The sequence below is a fragment of the Brassica rapa genome, chromosome A08 (assembly GCF_000309985.2).
Source record: "Brassica rapa cultivar Chiifu-401-42 chromosome A08, CAAS_Brap_v3.01, whole genome shotgun sequence".
Taxonomy (NCBI): domain Eukaryota; kingdom Viridiplantae; phylum Streptophyta; class Magnoliopsida; order Brassicales; family Brassicaceae; genus Brassica; species Brassica rapa.
In genome coordinates this window covers 12,082,352-12,097,952 of record NC_024802.2, presented here as the reverse complement: position 1 = coordinate 12,097,952, position 15,601 = coordinate 12,082,352, and the positions used below count along the sequence as shown (strand labels likewise).

The 15,601-nt window shown below is 31.5% G+C and overlaps 1 long non-coding RNA gene across 1 annotated transcript; it reads right to left on the bottom strand.

The window, feature by feature from the left end:
- Positions 1–11,571: 11,571 nt before the first annotated feature.
- LOC117127094 lies at positions 11,572–13,001 on the bottom strand. Its single transcript, XR_004449840.1, has 2 exons — positions 12,552–13,001; positions 11,572–11,929 (listed from the first exon to the last, which is right to left on the bottom strand). It is a non-coding gene; the product is annotated as an uncharacterized LOC117127094 (long non-coding RNA).
- Between the last annotated feature and the right edge of the window lie 2,600 nt (positions 13,002–15,601).

The following is a 15,601-nucleotide window of genomic DNA, read 5'->3' as shown; positions in this document are numbered from 1 at the left end:
AACAACACCAATCATAATGCATTGTTATAATCAGACGGCTATTCATATAGCATCAAACTCAGTGTTTCATGAGAGGACAAAACACATTGAGGTGTATTATTACAAGGTGAGACAAGATGTGGAACAACTGATCATATTGCCTTGCTATACAAGGAGTGAAGATCAACTTGCTGATATCTTCACCAAAGGAGCAAGCACCAAAGTTTATGAGTCCATCCATCCAAGATTGGGACTCATGGACATGCTGAGATCATAATCCTCTCAGCCATGAAAGCATCTATTAGAGTATAGAACCGTTAATCAAATTGTTGGTTTAGTGATTGGTTTAGTCTGGTTTAGTATTCGATGTTAACCAGTACATAAGCTCACTATATAAACCTCATTGTAACGACTTTTATCATTTTATCCAAAATAGAAAGTTTGTTATGACTTCATCTTCTTCCTCGATTCATGAACTCTAACATGGTATCAGAGCGTTGAGGATCAAACCTCAACCGATCCGTTTCCTTTCTTGCTTTCGTTGACCTCGATTGATCGTTGATTCTCACGATCGATCTTTCTTCAGCTCGTGATCGAATCTCTGGTTATTCCGCCAAGTTTCGAGTCAAATCACGACGTTAAGCTTCGACAATGGTGATCGCGCGAAGATCTACTCGTCGCGGGGCTAGACAGGCTTCATCGGCGACTCGTCGAGCTCCTATTCCGGAATCATCAGCTCGGTCGTCTCCTGAACCTCCGATCGTCGCAGCGATTTCACCAGACAGCATTCACTCACCGTATTATCTTACCAATAGCGATAATCCATGTCTTTCTATCATTTCTGAGGAGTTAGATGGATCGAACTTTGATAACTGGAGTATTTCTATGAAAATTGCTTTAGATGCTAAGAATAAATTGTCATTCATTGATGGATCCATTGCGAGACCACCTGAAACGCATCCGCAATACCGTATCTGGTCACGATGTAATTCTATGGCCAAGTCTTGGATTCTTAATACAGTTTCTAAGCAGATCTACAAGAGCATCCTTCGTTTCAATGATGCTGAGGAGATATGGAAAGATCTGACAACTCGTTTCCATATCACAAACCTTCCGAGATCATATCAACTCTCTCAACAGATATGGTCTTTACAGCAAGGTTCAATGGATCTTGCTACATACTACACGACTCTGAAGACTCTTTGGGATGAGCTTGATGGGGCTAATTGTGTAACTACTTGTAGAAACTGTGATTGTTGCAAAGCTACGGACGCTAAGGCAGAGCATGCTAAGATCATTAAGTTCTTGGCTGGATTGAATGAGTCTTATTCTGTGATCCGCAGTCAGATCACTATGAAGAAGAACATTCCGGAGCTTTCAGAGATCTATAATCTCCTTGATCAGGACTTTAATCAGCGGAACATTAGTCCTCTTCAGAATGCGACTGCGTTTCAGGTATCAGCTCCTGCCCCACCAATGATTAATGCTGCTCAGTCTGTAGTCCCTGTGAAACATAACAGGCCAGTTTGTGCACACTGTGGCTACAATGGTCATACTGTGGATACTTGCTACAAGATCCATGGTTATCCTACTGGTTTTAAACACAAAGTGAAACAACAGGCAGACAAGAATATCTCCAACAACAAACCAAATGGTTATGTGAAACCAATGGTTGCTCAAGTGGGATTTGTTGATTCTGTGTCTAATGTTGTTAATAATCTCACCAAAGACCAGATAGAAGGAGTCATTGCCTACTTCAACTCTCAATTGAAGACTCAGCCGGGTCAAGTTAACTGCTACAACTTCAGGAGGAACGATCACAGCTTTGCCTGGTATGGCTTTTTCCTCCTCTACATTGTGTTTTGTGGGTATGTTGAGAGCAACAAGAAACGCTCTGAACTCTGGCTCATGGATTATCGACAGTGGGGCTACACATCATGTTGCTCATGACAAAGAGCTCTTTGTTAGTCTCACTGACAATATTGATACATCTGTGACCTTACCAACCGGTTTAGGAGTTAAGATTGCAGGCATTGGGACAATCCGTCTTACTGACTCTATGTTATTACAGAATGTTCTGAATCTTCCCGACTTTAGACTTAATCTGTTGAGTGTAAGCCAGCTCACAAAAGATTTGGGATATAGAGTTAGCTTTGATCCTGATTCTTGTCTGATACAGGATCCTATCAAGGGATTGATGATTGGGAAGGGTGAGCAGATTTCAAACTTGTACGTGATGGACACAGTGGATATGGAGGGATCAGCTACTCTACAACAACCGTTTGCTTTATGTGCTAATGTTGTTATTGATGCTCATTTGTGGCACAATCGTTTAGGCCATCCATCTATGTTAAAAACAAACTCTATCATTAATGTTCTTGGTCTGAAACAAAGAAATAAAGAAGCATTTCACTGTCCTATTTGTCCACTTGCTAAACAGAAACGTCTTCCTTACCAGCCTAAAAACCATCTCAGTAACAATGCGTTTGATCTACTACACATTGATACATGGGGGCCTTTCTCTGTTTCAACTGTCGAAGGATATCGTTACTTCCTCAGAATTGTTGATGATCACACGAGAGTGACATGGGTTTATCTTCTCAGAACAAAAGATGAGGTTTTGACAGTGTTTCCGGAGTTTATTCAGATGGTTGAGACTCAGTACAAGGCAGTGGTGAAAGCAGTAAGGTCAGATAACGCTCCAGAATTAAAATTTGTGGAGTTCTATAAGAAGAAAGGCATTGTTTCTTATCATTCATGCCCTGAGACACCAGAGCAAAACTCTGTAATGGAGAGGAAACATCAACACATTATGAATGTTGCGCGTGCTTTGATGTTTCAGTCTCAGGTAGAAATGGAGTTTTGGGGAGACTGTGTGCTTACTGCCGTGTTCATTATCAATAGGCTACCTTCACCACTTCTTAAAGACAAGTGTCCTTATGAGCTTCTTACTTCTAAAAAGGTTGATTATGATGGACTGAAGGTATTTGGATGTCTGGCTTATTGTTCTACTTCGTCAAAGAGTCGGAACAAGTTTCAGCCTCGTTCAAAGCCATGTCTTTTTCTTGGTTATCCTGCAGGCTACAAGGCCGGTTATAAGCTTCTGGATTTGGATTCTCATCAAATTCATATTTCTCGAAATGTGACATTCCATGAAGATATATTCCCCCATGCCAAGGATACTCCAGCTTCTTATGAAGACATGTTCTCTTTTACACAAAATGATTCTTCGAGTACTGCTGATTCATCAACTCATGATGATGGTTTACCTGTGACTGAAGCATCTACTTCTTCACCTGAGAAGGTACCATCTGTAACTGATGATCACGTTACTCGTGAAAACAGAGCTCAAGGTAAAAGAATTTCTAAACTTCATGCTCATCTTCAGGACTATTATTGTAATGTTGCAGAGAGTGATACTAAAATCCCTTATCCTCTCTCGGCTTACATGTCTTATGATAGTCTATCAGATGATTACAAAGCTTACATTTGCGCTATAGCTTTGATTCCCGAGCCAACTAGTTTCACCCAAGCCAAAAGATTTGATGAATGGCTACAGGCAATGAATGAAGAACTTATTGCTCTGGAAAGTACTGGTACATGGACTGTCTGTTCATTACCATCAGGAAAACATGCCATCGGATGTAAATGGGTCTATAAGATAAAGATCAATCCGGATGGTACTATTGAGAGATATAAAGCTCGTTTGGTGGCAAAAGGTTATACACAAGAAGAAGGTATTGACTTTGAAGAAACCTTCTCACCAGTGGCCAAGATGACAACTGTTAAGACTCTCCTAGCAGTGGCTGCGGCAAAACAGTGGAGTCTTACTCAGTTAGACATCTCTAACGCCTTCTTAAAAGGTGATTTGGATGAGGAGATCTATATGACCGTACCTCCAGGATATACACCAAAGGAGGGGGAAATTTTACCACCAAATGCGGTTTGTAAACTTCAGAAATCTAGACAATGGTTCTTGAAGTTTAGTGGGACACTTCTTCAACTTGGTTTTTAGAAATCAAATTCTGATCATACTCTTTTCATTCGCCGCAAAGGAGGAGTCTACACTGCTGTCTTGGTTTACGTTGATGACATTATTATTGCAAGCAATGATGATAATGATGTTACTCAACTGAAAGGAGCGCTCAGTGACGCTTTCAAACTTCGTGATCTTGGTCAGCTCAAGTATTTTCTTGGTCTGGAGATTGCACGATCCAGTAGAGGTATTTCTATTTGTCAAAGGAAACATACTCTGAATCTCTTGGAAGATACAGGTCTTTTGGCATGTAAACCTTTCCTTATACCGATGGACCCTGCTGCTAAGCTCTGTATGCATTCAAAGGAACCTCTTATGGATGATCCAGCAGCTTACAGGAGACTTGTTGGTCGACTAATGTATCTGACTATCACACGGCCGGATATTACCTTCGCTGTGAACAAGCTTTGTCAGTTTATATCAGCTCCTAAGCAGTCACACTATCAAGCTGCTCTCAAAGTTCTACTTTACTTAAAGGGAACCGTTGGTCTTGGACTCTTCTATTCCATTGAATCAGACTTGGTACTCAAAACATTCACTGATGCTGATTGGACTTCTTGTCTTGATTCACGAAGATCAACTTCTGGCTATTGTATGTTTCTTGGTAATGCTATGATCTCTTGGAAATCAAAGAAGCAGCAAACTGTTTCTCATTCGTCTGCGGAATCAGAATACAGAGCCATGGAGTATGGTTCGTGAGAAGTTATCTGGTTACGTAATGTCTTGACTGAGCTTGATTCTCCTCAGCGTGGTCCGGTTGCGTTCTATTGTGATTCAACGGCTGCTATCCATATTGCTAGTAACCCGGTTTTTCATGAACGCACCAAACACATTGAGCTGGATTATCATCAAGTCAGAGAACGTGTGGTTAAAGGTTTCATCAAACTTCTACATGTGAGAACCAATAATCAAATTGCGGATATCTTCACCAAAGCTCTGTTTTCTCCTCAGTTATATTCCTTGGTGGGCAAGATGGCTTTAAAGTCCATATATTTGCCATCTTGAGGGAGAATATTAGAGTATAGAACCGTTAATCAAATTGTTGGTTTAGTGATTGGTTTAGTCTGGTTTAGTATTCGATGTTAACCAGTACATAAGCTCACTATATAAACCTCATTGTAACGACTTTTATCATTTTATCCAAAATAGAAAGTTTGTTATGACTTCATCTTCTTCCTCGATTCATGAACTCTAACAGCATCTACTCTTTTTCCTTAGTGTGTTTTTGTTCCACTGGATTTTGCACACTAAGTTTTTAATGAGGGATGTCTTCATGGTTTCCAAACTTGACCAAACCTTATGGTTAAACTTGAGGGGGAATATTGACATGAAAACTTGAATGAAGAAGAAAGATGAAGAATAGAGAAGTTGGGCAAGTAAAAGAGATTACAGGACATTGATACCATTCAGTGGATGTTATGCGATGGATGCCATTTGGTGGATACAATTCGGTGGATGCTATGCGATGGATGACATTTGGTGGATAAAAAGCTGGGAAAGCTAAGCTTCTTGATAAGTGTGACCCATTCGAATTTGAATTCTTACACCTGCAAATATAGCTGTTAGAACAGAATGCACTCTATATATGTACCAGTGTGTGTTTATGTGTTTTTCTCTTTCTTGTTTATTTTTAAAGAGAATGCACTCTATATAGTTCTCCTTCTGTTCTCTTTCACTATGTTCTTCACTCAGTTCTTCACTATGTTCTTGATTTTCTTACATTTTTGTCTTCTATGTCAAAAATATTTACATCGATTTACTATTGAAACCGATATTAGAAAACTCTAACCAAATGGATCCAGTGAACTGTCTTTTATTTATTTTTACAAATCACAGCAGATTATTAACTAATAATCCGAACAACTGTAAAAACCATAAAACAGAAGAAAAAAAAAACAGCAAAACGAGCCATGCAGGCCTCTTTATAAACAGCTTCTCTCTAAACCCTTGAAACATACTCAAGAACATAATAAGCACTAAGCAAGATCAAATCACATAAGAAAGAACACAAATGGATCCGAACGCAAAAACAATTATCTCTTTCGCATTGTTTTTCCTCTATTTATCTTTCTCTAATATTTCCCTCGCTCGTGGCGCTGAAGTGGGTACGTTTATTTACTTTTGCAAAATCATGTTTACACTTGTATCAAAACTCAATACTTATATATATATATGATGTTACTTTGGAAACAGACGATGAAACTCCATTTACGTACGAGCGGAATCCAGAGAAAGGACCAGAGGGATGGGGAAAAATAAACCCTCATTGGAAAACTTGCAACACCGGAAAATTCCATCTCCGATCGATCTCACTAACGCAAGAGTTAGTATTATTCGTGATGAAGCATGGAGAAGACAATACAAACCAGCCCCGGCTGTAATTGTGAACAGAGGACATGACGTTATGGTACATTTGTTTAGCTGTAAATTATCATTACATTACGCATATGCATGGTGATATAATTCTAACAGTAATCAATAATGATGATATAATAAAAGGTATCGTGGAAAGGAGATGCTGGGAAAATAACAATACGTCGAACTGAGTATAAATTGGTGCAATGTCATTGGCATTCACCGTCAGAGCATACCGTCAACGGAACTCGGTTTGTATTTTCTTGTCTTAAGAAATAATATAAGAATTAATCTCATAATTTACACCAACTTTAATTTTAAATGTGTTACAGTTATGACATGGAGCTTCACATGGTTCACACGAGTGCTGGAGGCAAAACCGCAGTGATTGGAGTTCTTTATAAATTAGGCAAACCTAATGAATTCCTCACAAGGGTACGTATAATATCAATGTTTATTTATATGAAAGATTGTGTATTTATGACATTTTTAATTTTTTTTATTTTTAATTTAAATTCAGCTACTAGATGGAATAAAAACAGTGGGAAAAGAAGAGAGGGATCTAGGGATCGTGGATCCAAGAACTATTAGATTTCAAACAAAAAAATTCTATAGATACATTGGCTCTCTTACTGTTCCTCCATGCACTGAAGGTGTTATTTGGACCGTTGTCAAAAGGGTTTTATCTTTTGTTTTATTGATTACTATCTTTATTCTTAACAAAATGCAATGTTGCTAATTAAACAAATTGTATATATAGGTGAACACGATATCAATGGAACAAATTGCAGCTCTGAGGAGTGCCGTTGACGATGTAAGTACTCTAAATTGCTGATGTTATTTCATTAGCTGATATTGATAATACCTATTACTAATCATGTTAGACCATCTCCAATGTATTTCTCTATTTTTACCTCTAAAATAGAGGAACTCTATAATAGAGATGGGTTTTACTCCAATGTATTTCTCTAAAATAGAGATCTCTACATATAGAGCAAAATATAGAGGAATGCTATTTCTTCCTCTATAAATAGAGGAAAAAATAGCAATCTTTATTTTAGAGGCAAAAATAGAGATGGGTTGGAGTGATTTTGCCTCTAAATGCTATTATAGAGGTAGAAATAGAGGTGGGTTGGAGATGCTCTAACCTGAATATAGGGGTATGAGACGAATTCAAGACCGGTTCAAGAAAGAAATGGAAGATCGGTCTGGTTCTACGATCCAAATGTTTGAATTATTGAGTTGAATTGTTTTGTAATGTCGAGAATCGAGATTGATTGAGTTTAAATAAAAGATAACAATGATTTGGATCACTTCATTTATTTTATCTTATCGTTTTAAAATTGGGAAAATTGTTTTCTTAGAGCAAAAAAAATGATAACTATGTCCTTTTAGACTAATATCTATTTTGTGTCAGTTTTCTCTATAATACCCTTTAATATTTTTGAAAATAAATTTAATAAATAGTTTTACAAACAATTTTTTTTGAAAAAATGGTAACTATTGATAAAATACCTATATGAACTTAGTGATATTTTTTTTAGTTCTAAAAATGTTTAAATCATAAATTTCAGATTATATTCTACATAAAGTAGAAATGGCATTATACGAAGTAGAAAATGAAATCCACTTTTTTCATTGAATCTACAATGTTTAGAATATGTGATCTACGTAAATAAGAGTATTCTAAAAATATTTAGAATACACATTCCGCGCTTAACCTATCGATCTAAAATCTTTAGAAATTAAAATCTACACATTAGTATAAATCTAAAATACGTAAAAACCGACTTCTACAGGTTTACTGTAAATCTAAAACATGGAGAAATCAAAATCTACACATTACTATAATTCTAAAAACCTGTAGAAACTGATTTCTACAGACTAGTTGTATTTTACGGATAAGAAATCAGTTTCTAAAAATATGGAAACAAAATATTTGGGAATATTTTGAAAAAAAAAATCAATTTTAAAAAAAAACAAAAAAAACAAATTCATTATTTATTATATTTAAAAATTACAATTTTAAGGGCATTATTGCCATTTTGAAAATAATTAGTCTAATGGGACATAAAGTATATGAGATTAGTCTAAATGGACATAGTTATCATTTTTTTGCTCTAAAAAACAATTTTTCCCTTAAAAGTTTGGTGGACCCGAGAATATTTTTTTTTAAACTAGATTTTAACCCGATCCGCACATCCGTGCGGATATTTTTTCATTTTATAAATATATTTGATATTATTACAAATGTTTTAAATATATAATTTCTATTTTTGTATTATGTATTGTGTAGCTCTATAATATTATTGTGTATATTTTTTATTCGGCATTATTAATATATAGTGATGTGTTTAATACATTTTATTTTGTTATTATTTTTATTTCTTATTAATATATTTACATGTTTGGTACAGTAAAATAACAATATGAAATAATCAAATAGATAACCTCCTTCAAAATATGTTTTTTTTAATTTATACATTTTCCTGTAATACATTTTTAAAATTTATTTATATTATAGAAATGAAATATGTTTAAGATAATTTTTATTTACATGTGTTTCTAAAATATACTTTAATATATATTATTTTTGTATTTTCAGGATATATATGTAAGAACACTGTATCGTTTAAATAATATAGCACTATTATTTTACATAGTAGCATATATCAAATTATTTTAGTAAATTTTATTTATATATGATATTTTTGGATGTTATGATATTAAGTTTTCTTTTCATTTTTAATTAAGATTTCAAAATATTAGATTGCCTTAATTTTTACAACACATATAGTTTATTTATTCGTGGTCATTTCAAAAAAGTTATTCTTTATTATCTATGGTTTTATCTTTTGTAAAATTTGAAATATTATCATTTCGAGTTTGAATATTTATTTTCAAAACCTTATATTTTGTCAAGAAAACTTTAAAAAATTGCACTACTATTTTTAAGTTTGGAAGATTGCATGAATTTTGAATATGTTTTTGTTACTACTTTAATATATTACTAGGTTAAGATCCGCGCCTTGCGCGGAATGAACATTATATATATAAATTATTTTATATATTATATGTTTATAGCATATTATGAAATAATAAATATATATTGAATAATTAAAAAGTCATTATCTACTACTTATATAATTAAATTAGTGCGAACATATAAATAAATTTAATAAATCGAAAAATATTTTTTCTATTTGATATGATATATAATTAAATTTAAATGATAGTAACATATATATGGTATATGTTAATATTAATATTTATTAAATGATGCTTTTTGCTCATATTATTTTTTATCATTTGTATCTGTTATAGCAAAAAGTCTAAATTAGTGATAACAAAATTTTTACTGTGGGAATAATGGTTTAAGTAATTTATAATATTTTAAAAAATTAAGTTGTCAATATTTTTTCAAATTTTTTATCAAAAAAATGTTCAAAGTAAATTTTAAAATTACGATATTTATGTATTTTTATATGGCATATAGTTTAATTTAAAATGATACATATATTTATATATCTTTTATTTTTGATATTTATTAAATGAGACTTTCAACTTATATTATTTTTCAATTATTTGTATCATGTCATAACAAAAATTTTAAATCATAGATCACAAAATTTGAATGTGAAACTTTTGACAGTATTAGTACTTTATACTCGTTTTTAAAAATTCAAAATATAATATATAAATTATTTTTTTAATTTTTATTATATGGTTACTATGATTGTTTAATTATTTTAATAGCTTAAAATTAAACAAATATAATTATAATACACACTTATTTTTATCAAATCTTTATTATTCAAAATCATTAATTGTCATATATACTTTAGTCACATTAGGCAATTCCGTAATCTTATTTAAGAAAATAATGAATCACATTAATAATGTATTTATTGTGGTATAATAAAAAGTTTATTATATATTTAAATGGACCAACTTATTTCTCTAAGGATTCTAAGAATCATTCTAGTGATGACACGTAGCTACAAAAAAATGTTGCAATGCTTCTCAAATAATATGTAGGGTATTTTATAAAAACAAATTGAATTCTTGGTAATATTGCCTAAATTTTTCTCAGCAGATTTTGTTATAATTAAAAAAATTATAATTATAATTTGATTTGTCATTTATATTTTAAATGAATTACTAAAATTTCATAGTTTTCTAATTACATATTTTTTAAATAGTATATGAACTAAAGGTTATTATATAATATTATACTTTTTATATAAAATTTTTAAGCAATATCATTTTGAGAATTTCAAAAATAAATAAAAAGATAATATATAGTTGTAGATATAAAATTTTAACCTATGTTGATAAAATTATTTTTGTATAAATATATTATATAATTTATGAACCCATTTTAATGATGAGTGAGAAATTTTTTTAATGAAAAAAAATTAAATTATTAAATTTGTTAATTTACACATTTAATATATTTTTTTCATATTTAATTCACATATCACTTCTATTTTTATATAATACCTAATAGAATTATAGAATTTATAAAAAGTATATAATTTTTATTTTCTTTTTTCATAATAAAATTTTAGTTAACATTGATTTATTACATTATTATATTAATAATTACAAATTAATTAATATGTTATTTTATTTAAAAAATTAAATTTTTAAGTAAGATTTTGTTAGATTTTTTCTCAACAGATTTTGTTATAATTAAAAAACAATTTAAATTTATAGTTGGTTTATTATTAATGTAAATAATCAAATATGTCATATTAACTAATTCTTTAAGTAGTCCTACTATGACTCGTTAATAGTAGATAAAAGTAGGACCCTAAATTAATAGATGAGATAAACATCAAACAAAAAAAAATACAAATGATTAAGGTTGTGATTGGGAAACAACGTAGCATAACCTAGAGGAAAATATACGGAGTAAATCACAGGTACTCTAAGTTACTCCGGCTAGAAGAAGTGAGAAAATGTACCCACTAACTCAGAAAAGACAAAACAACAATGATTATTCCAAGCGAGAAAGAGAGTAAATATTTTTTCTTTCTTTTTCACCTGATTGGTTAAAACTTAAAAGTAAAGGGAACTAGAGTAATTTTTTTTATCCCACCATTTTACTCCATGAGTGCTAAACAGTCAGACCCTAAATTAACCAGATTCCAATCATTTTTCATATATTATCAAGTGTTTGAGGCTTTGAGCCAATCTCGTCCAAAAGGGTCTATTATAAGAACAATATTTGTATGATTGGGGTATGTGACTATGTGTACAAAACAATATTTTTCTTTATTTCTAATATATATACGCTTTAATAAATAGAAAAATCATTTAATCCCAAAACCGTAAAACCTAATCGTAGATGTTCAATGGAAACCTTAACAAGCACCATACAACTCCCAGAGGCGATACTAGCAGAGATTCTAGGTATGTAATTCAAATTTTTATTTAGTTTAGGATTGTTTTGGCACGTTAATATAGTTTGGGTATGTATTTTTTATGGCTTCGTAGTGCGGACATGAATAAGCCGTTTTCCCGCTCATCAACTCATGCAAACAAAGTGACAACCTGCACACAGAAACAAGACAAAAATGGTCAAGAGCAGCAAAACAGAAATAGGGAGCTGGCCTCCGTAAAAGCAAAAGACACCTCAACACCAGCTCAGCAAATCACAACGGGAAACAGATTTGCATCTTAGAGGATGAGGATGCTGAGTTCTAAATTATTCGAAATAAGTATTTGAAACCCAAATAAGTACATAAAATACTCAATTACATGTTTAGTTTGATATGATATTTTAAAATAAGTATTTAAAATTTACAAAAAGTATGTATTTGATTTACAAAAAGTATATCAAATACTTAATTTGATGCTTATTGAGATATTATATCTAAACTACTCGAACTGAAATAACCCAAATTTAAAATAAGCATGACTAACGAATGTGTTTTAACATGTGTTACAAATTAAGTTCAAACCCAAAATATTATTAACCTAATCCAATCTGTCATAAAAATAATACATGAATGAGATCTATGAGACTAAATTCGAAACTTGAAAATTCAAACCAAACATGAATGAGTATCTGAATGTCTATGCCTACGTAAGACTTTTCAATTGACACAATTTGTATCCATTTCGAATATGATCAATTCTAGACATATGTTTTATGATGTAGTTAATTTCTCACACATACACACCCTTTCATCCTTTCTCAAAACAAAACTACTGATGAAATTTTTATTTAGATGTTTTGTAAGTTTCATTGATAGGTTATTCATTTGATACTAAATATTTTTTGTTGAGTCTCTTGTCATCTTGGTGTTTAGCATTGCTATCTATGTATATATATGAAACATTTCCTTGAGCATATCTTTTAAAAATAAATTCTTATAAACACTTACAAACGCACTCACTCACACAAATTGTATTTTCCCTCTTAATAAAGCACTAACACTTACGAAAGCACGTACTCACACAGATTGTATTTTCCCTCTAAATAAGCTCATTACTACTAGAGATTTAGCTTTAAGGGTTTTGTCGAGTTCAGAGATTTAGTTTTAAGGGTTTTGTCGAGTTCAAAAGATATTTCGAAAAATAGGCTTTCGATATTATTTTTGACTACTTATTTTTTTGTAGTATGTATTACTAATATTATCAACCAAAATTTTCTTAACATTTGTATCTAGTTAAAGATGAAATTTTTGTGAAGATTTTATATGGAAAAAAATTTAACTTTTGTCCCAATGGAAGGGCGCGTGAGCATACACACTCACGCATGCTCTTTTTCATAATAAACACTTAAATGTATAGTTCATTTGCCTTAAATTGGCATTATACTTTCAATTTCCCGGGATTTTGTTTATGTTTACCACTTTGACCCATTTAATTGTATCTTCTTGATTCTCTTATTTTCATATACATCCAAGATTAAGAGTATGCTAGCCATGCTTTTTGGCTAAGCTTAACCTAAGGTTTATTGAGTGAATATAGATCTTTAGATTATTAATACACAATTTCTGACACGTTTGCACATGATCTCAGTCTCTTTTTTGGTATGATATCTCAGTCTCTTAAAAACAAAATGTATATCTTCTTCAATTTCCACGCCCCCAAAAACCTATATAAGACCCCCCACCCTCTCTAGCAACACTAACAACAACAAAACCAAGTATAGCTCTTGAGAGAAATGAATACCTCGCATGTTTTCGTGAGTGCAAATCATCAAGTGAATGGAGAGAAGCCTCCACCGCGAATATGTCCAAGGTGTAACTCAGACAATACCAAGTTCTGTTATTACACCAACTCTAGTTTGTCTCAGCCGCGCTACATCTGCAAGAATTGCCTTCGATTGTGGACTCATGGTAAGGCTTTAAGGAACATACCAATTGGTAGTGGTGGCCGTAAAACCAAGCGAATCTGAAGTTCTAAGAGTGTGCATTGTTGTTTCCCTAAAGTTTCAGACATAAATTGCGTATCTTGTCTTTTTGTAATATAAATAAATAATCATCACCAATTAGTAGTGTCTTATGTCTTTCATAACTGATAAATAAGATAATCTATGTGTTATCAAATGTTCATGAATTGCTCTGTTTTAGTCTATTCTCTGTTTTTAAATTATGCCCAATCACATAATGTGTCTTATAGTCTTGTGTCTTTCATAACTGATGAGTAAGATATTTATGTGTTTTCAAATGTTCATGTATTGCTCTGCTTTAGTCTATTCTCTGTTTTCAAAGTACGCCTAATCACATAATGTGAGATGCATTAGTGCACAACTATGGTAAATCTATGGTAAATCACCGTTATGTTGTGGCGCCCACCCTTCAAATTCTTATAAGTAATGTAGTATTTTGTTTTCTCTTGTTCGTTTACAATAGAGTTTTGAGTTTCTGTTCTTCCCTATTAGGTTTGTCATGACAATGGAGGAAATTTTAATACATCCCTTAAGTGACAATGGATGTGTCTTTCTTAACAATCTAATTTCTAAAAGGTGTTTTAAAATAGGTTGCTCAATATCGAGACTTTCTTCTCCTACCTACATAGTAGTCCACATGAGTATATAGTTGAATTTTAGAAGCGCTATAGTCTACTGATTAAGGTTTAAAAGTTTCTATACACAGATCTGAAGTTCAAATTCCAAATAGTTGATCATAATATGTAATAGAGTTAGAAATTATATAATGATGTAATGTGTTCCCCATTTCAAAAAAAAAAAAAGAATATTGTTGAACTAAAAATATAATCAAGTTATTGGCAAAAAAAAAGGCCACTTTATAGTAGGAATGAGGAAAATTCTGTAAATTTTGATTTGAAAGTCAGCCGTTTCGATTCGAAATATTTTGATATTTCTAACTCTACGAAATAAAGCAAATTATAATAGAAAATATCCTTAAAAATAAAATAAATCACAAATACTTACCGTTATGTGAATATATATACATGCATTTAATAAATTATATATATTATTCAATTATTTTATCTATATAATTTGTTCACCATTTTTATTTATTAAATTTATTATTTAATTATCAGAGTTTTAAAATAAATAACATTTTTAAATTAATATTTTTATTTATATTAATTTTTTATTTTCTTAGTTTTATTTTATAGATAAAATTTTTGATTAAAATTCCGAAAGAATTTAGCCTTTTTGGTAGGCTGAGCAATAAATCCGAATCCGAAGAACCGAATTGAACCTGATTCGAAAAACTAGTATTGAACCCGGACCCAAACTAAAATTTATTAAATATCTGAATGGGTTCAAAATTTTGGTTTTTAGACAACCGAATCCGACCCGAACCGAAGTATTTTGGGTACTCAAATGTATCCGAATTTATATACCTAAATATATTAATTATTTTTAGATTTATTGTATATTAATATCATCTAAAATATATAAGATACTTTTAAGTTGTCCAAAATACTTGAAATATATACAAATAGTCAAAAGTATAATGTATAAAGTAGGTAAAGTATACTCAAAACACCAAAAATTCTTAAAATATCTATTGATTCTCTATCCAAATATTCAAACCAAACAAATTTATATATTAAGTTTAGGTATTTTGACATATATCATTCAAATTTATACTTCCTCTGTTTCTGAAAAATGGCATAGTTTAGGTATTTCTGAATAAGTGTCACTATGACATTTTTCACACAGATTAAGAAAATGCTGAAATATATGTAAGTTTTTATTAATTATACCTCTATGACCAATAGTATTTGAGATAAATA